This window comes from Mytilus californianus, unplaced genomic scaffold (assembly GCF_021869535.1).
Source record: "Mytilus californianus isolate M0D057914Y unplaced genomic scaffold, xbMytCali1.0.p SCAF_7, whole genome shotgun sequence".
Lineage (NCBI taxonomy): Eukaryota > Metazoa > Mollusca > Bivalvia > Mytilida > Mytilidae > Mytilus > Mytilus californianus.
Window position 1 is genome coordinate 47,385,213 of NW_026262723.1, and position 6,000 is coordinate 47,391,212.

Here is a 6,000-nt window from a genome sequence, read left to right on the forward strand (position 1 = left end):
CCCAAAACCTGCAGATTCATCTACAGGACTTGAAGTTGTGCACCTACTGTTTGAAATTTTAACCATACTGATTTTGAGGTCTTTAAAAGATTTTTAATTTGCTTTTGGTATGTGGTCAAATTTTTTTCCAACTCTAGAAAAATCAGGAACTAAATGATAAATCATATCCCTCTATGCTGAAAAGTGGATTATTAGATAATGGGTCACATCCCAAACTCATGCTCCCAATTTTCAGTCGCCTCACCCTTAGTTCTCAGATCTTCATTGTATCCTATCAACAATGCATCCTTTGTGAGTTTGTATTAAACAAGCATGCATTTGTTTGCACCTGTCCTAAGTCAGGAACCTGATGTTCAGTGGTTGTCGTTTGTTGATGTGGTTCATAAGTGTTTCTCGTTTCTCGTTTTTTATATAGATTAGATGTTTGGTTTTCCTGTTTGAATTGTTTTACAGTAGTCATTTTGGGGCCCTTTATAGCTTGCTGTAGGGTGTGAGCAAAGGCTCCATGTTGAAGGCCGATCTTTGACCTATAATTGTCAACTTTTTATACATTGTGACTTGGATGGAGAATTGTCTCATTGGCACTCATACCACATCTTCTTATTTCTATGTGTAACATCGGACTTGGACTTTTAAGCTGAGTTTTACTGTGCATATTATTGTGTGTTTTTTTATTCCACATTGGCTAGAGGTATAGGGGAGGGTTGAGAGCTCACAAAACTTGTTTAATCCCGCCACATTTTTTTGCCTGTCCTAAGTCAGGAGCCTCGGCCTTTGTTAGTCATGTATGTTTTTTTAACTTTAGTTCATTTACTGAACTAGTATACATTATTGTTTAGGGGCTGGCTGAAGCCTGCCTTCCGGGTGCGTGATTTTCTTGCTGCGTTGAAGACCCATTGGTTGCCTTGGGATGTTTTCTGCTCTCTGGTCGGGTTGTTGTCTCTTTGACACATTCCCAGTTTCCATTCTCAATTTTATTCTGAGCATATTGCATATACAATAAAATGTACCCTTCTGACTTGAACATTGGATGAGATTACACTCATATGGAACAAGCATACCATATGAAAGGAGGTCTGCTGAATTTTCATGGTAAGAGATGTCGTTTATATAGATAGAAATATCTGTATTATCAATAATCAAGTCAGAATATTTATCATAAAATGGATCATGTTTTTTCTTCCTAAAAAAACGGATATATTCAAGCAATTTTCTATTTTCAAGGGACACAACTTCTGCAAAAATTGCTCAACCAGAACTAGTGAAACTAAAAAATGTGTAACTCATTATGATGTGATTATATACCAAATACCTAATCAAATGATTCAGACATTTAACAGAAAGTGTAAATAAACTGTTGACACAGAGATATGTCTCGCTTTTTGCAATTTTGATAATATAATGCAAATTGAAATTATAATAAAATGGCAATATTTAAAAATGTAAACTATGCAAATCATCCAAAGTCAATGAACCTTGACTGAAAGTGCAGAGCCTATAAACCTCCATGGAAATGAGAAATGCCAATGCTTATAAAACTGCATACCAAATACCATTGACTTATCATAAGTCGTTCCCTTTAAACAACACTAAACACAAACTTTTAACACGTAAACAATGCAAAACATTCAAAGTTAATAGACCCTGACTGAAGGGGCAGGACCAAATAATCTTCATGGATATGAAATTTGCCAATACTTATACAACTGCATACCAAATATCATTGACCAACTACAAGTGGTTCCCCATAAAGTGACCTAATCACAAACTAATACATTGTTGCAGCAGCATCACAAAGTGCAGAAAATTGATATTTATAAGCAATTTCTATGTCCTTGATCCACAACTTTTGGAAAATCACTCAACTGTAATACAACTCAATCTTGATCTGTAACTTCTAATTATTTCCACATTCAAATATTGTACATTTTTAAAGTAAAATGAGATTTTATGAAATAAATACTTACCATCATAAATTCTGAGTATGTCCATCTGCACAAGTCTGACAGTGGACCCCCCCCCCCCCCCCCCCAAAAAAAAAAAAATAACAGCCAATGAAAACAAGGGATGACCTATGTCCATAAAATCCTGCCTTTATATCATCCATTTAATGTCCTAAAGTAAGCAAGAAGCCCTAGGAACAAATCTGGGGATAAGGGGACGTTGGGAGGGGCCTTTAATTTATGATGGTAAGTATTTATTTTATAAAATCTCATTTTACTTTAAAATTGTACAGTTTTATATCAATAAATACGCTACCATCATAAATTCTGAGTAAAATGCAGAATCTAACGCAAAGCTGAACCTCCTGAACCAGAAGGTGCAGGAGGAAAAACAACTCTTTGTGCAGACACTAAAGGTCCTAAAGAATACAAAGTTTGAGCTTGTGAAGATAAAGATTGCAGATAGTGAGAAATGAAAGAATTTTCAGTTATCCAGAAACCTGCAGATAGAACTTCCTCCAAAGAAGCATTATCGAAAAGTGTCAAGGAGGTAGAAATAGCTCTTACATCATGAGCCTTAACGTGCATACTATTCAGAAGTTCTTCATTAGAAGAATTGTAAGATAATTGAATAGTTTCAAAGATCCAAGTTGAAATGGTTTTAGCAGACAAATCTTGTTTCCCCTAATTAACAGGAATAAATATCCTGGAATTTTGAAGAGGTGCGAAGACTACGAGTTCTCTGAAGATATAAAAGTAAGCTTAGGATAGAAAAGAGTACCTTTGACCTTGAATCATCAGGAAGGGCTTGAATCACTATCGGTTCTGAACCTGGGCCAGGAATTTGATTTTTGGCGAAAAAGGCTGGATCGGTTAGGAGAGTAACAGAAGACTTATCCCTATTAAAAAAAGACAGTAGTCGGCTGTGGAAAAAGCATGAATTTAACTTCTTCTTCTACCACAAGCCAAGGCAAGAAGAAAACAACACTTTTACGATAAGAACATGATTTCAACCTTTTCGGCGGGTTCAAAAGGATGGGTTTTTGAAACAAATAAAATCACACTCAAATTCCAATAAAATTGAGAATGGAACTGGGGAATGTGTCAAAGAGACACCAACAATGAGCAGAAAACAGCTGAAGGCCACCAATGGGTCTTCAACACAGCGAGAAAATCCCGCACCCGGAAGCGGGGTTGAGCTGGCCCCTTAACAAACATGTGTACTAGTTCAATGAAAATGGACGTCACACTAAACTCCAAAACATATAAATGAACTAAAATTAAAAAAAACATACAAGATTAACAAAACCAGAGGCTTAAAACCCTCTGTCACTGGCGTTCAAGATTGAAATTCTTAACTAAAAGAGAAATTAACTCATCATTACCAAAATCTGGACCTCCAGACAAGTGAATAGTTCTAGAAATAGCTGATCGATAACCTTTTATGGTAGAGGGAGATAAACCTTTCTCCTCAAAAAGGTGGATCAGGAAGTCTGCTAATTGCTGTACAGAGATTTGGAAAGTATCAACTTCCTTCTCACTACACCAACTACTGGAGATTGTCAGCTTGGTATCATAGACGATGTTAGTGGACTCTCTGCTCAGGAGAGGTGTCTGGCTGCGCATTCAGAAAAAAAACCTATCTCCTTGAAGCTATCCCTGAGAGAAGCCACGCGTATAGATGTAGCTTCTCTGGATTGGGATGAAGAATATTGCCCTGAACTAGGAAAGAAGATTGTGTCTAACTGGTTTAACCAGTGGACGAGCACAAGACAGTTGATGGAGATCTGGAAACAAGGCTTGTTTAGGCTTAGCTTGAGCAATTAGAATGGAAGCCCTTGCTCTGCTAAAATCTTCCGAAGAATTGCCAACAAGAATCTGAAAGGAGGGAAGGCGTAAGCAAAAATTCACTCCCAAGGAACACACATGGCGTCTACTACGTAGGCTTTCGCATCTGGTACATGATACACGAACACTTGAAGTTTGTAATTCAGGCTTGTTGCAAACAGGTCTACATAAAGAGACCCTGACTGAAGGGCTATTGCATGAACAACTGATTGAAGAAGTTCCCTATCCTATTCCTATTGACTTGGGTAAGTGTTCTGGACAGAGCATCTGCTAAAACATTGAGTTTCCCTGGGACATGACGAACTACAATCTGTAGATGAAGATGATTGCAAGGAAGGAGTATTTCTCTTGCTAAAAGAAACAGCTCTTACAATGTAACATCAGGTTCCTCCTTCGTTTCGCAAATAAGCAATTGCCGTGGTGTTGTACGATGCTAGAACCAGAAATTTGTTCTGCAGAAGGGACTGAAAATGAGACAGTGCAAGAAGAACTGCCTTCATTTCTAGTATGTTGATGTGACCTTCCAGAGAGCCCCCTCCTCCCAATTGAGATTGGAGGCATCTGTGAACAGAGTCTGATTTGTTACTGGAGAGGAGAGAAGTTGGCCTCTCATAACGTTCGCTTGAAAAGTCCACCAAACCAGTTGATGAGACAAGTCCTGATGAATGATTGGAACTGGAAATTCCAAATTCTGCGTAGTTGGTTGCCAATGCTGATGAAGATAGAATTGAAGAGGTCGGATGAGCAGGCGACCAAGAGGAACAACGTCCGCTAGAGAATTCAAAAAACCTAGCAGTTGTGAAAATTGGCGAGCAGTAACTGTTTCCTGAGAAAGAAAATTAACAAATGAATTTTTTAACAAAGGTTCTGAAACTTTTCTTATGGAGGTAGAACTAATACCTGGTGAGTAAGGTAGTGTTCGCCTAGGAAAATAAAGTCCTGCGAAGGAATTAAGTCTGACTTTTTTCAAGAGTTGAGAAACCCCAGAGAGAGAAACAGTCTGATGACTACATCGGTGTTGAGATCAAGTTTCTCTTGAGAAAGTTCCTTGATCAGTGATTCGTCCAGGTAAGAATGAATCTAAATAGCCTGCGAATGAAGATGAGCTATGGCTACCTGCATAAGTTTGGTAAAGGCTAGTGGTGCCGTTGAGAAAGACGCAGTCCATCAGAATGTTGTCGAGAATACGTGAATAAAGGAAGAATACGTTCTACATGTTATAAGTTGTAATCTATCTAGAATGCTCAAATATACAAGTGTGTAATGTCACAAAGTCTTTACGTTATAGTATATGAAATAAGTGACGTTCCCGCGTTGTGTTCGCGCGTATTTACAACATTCTGCGGGCTGCAAAAAAATAAAATTCTATATACAATACAATCTCAAATGTGAATAAGAAATTTCAAATAAAAAATATCTGGACGCTTGGAAATTAAAGTCTCTATGTATAGAAAATAACTACGGCCTCTGTATAGTGGTATTAAAATTTGACACTTTAACGCTTAATAACGATTTACAGTTCATAAAAAAGGAGGGCTGTTAACAGTTCACATCTATCCTTTGTCATCTCGATTTGATGGCAGATTCAACCAATTACGGATTTTTTCACCAGCTTTTAAACTTGCTTGATGTCTTGGACGAATGTCTTGTACGGTACTTTGTTCACATGCATCTTCTTTTTTCTGTTTTTCCGTTACATTCCTTGTTATCAATTCTTTCAACGAAACCTCTGTGCGCTTCGTTCTTTATGATACTTTCATAAGCGTTTAAGATACTTATTTCCTTTAACGGACCGGATAGAAGGTAGCCTAGATTTGATTTAACTGCGGTAGGTCTACCTCCGCGGATGATTTGGTCTTCAACAAACTGCCAATAGTAATCTGCTCCTATTAAAACGGTAATTTCGAACATATTTTCGTCGGTGATTTGATGCGCTAGATTTAAGCCTTGTATTTACATGTACTAGTTTTCGGACATGATTCTTTGTAACGGGACGGCTATTTTCAGTACAAGAAAATCAATAGGTATTTTCTGTTTCGTCTCTGTCTCGATCAGTAACATACCTTTACCTAAGTGTCGTATATTATTGCCTGTGTCTCCGAAGCATGACAGTTGTATGATTTCTGTGTTGTCTGCTTTAAGTTCTAGTTTCATTGCTAGATCTTCTGTAATGAATGAGCGTTGGGCACCTTCATCAAAAAGGATGTTT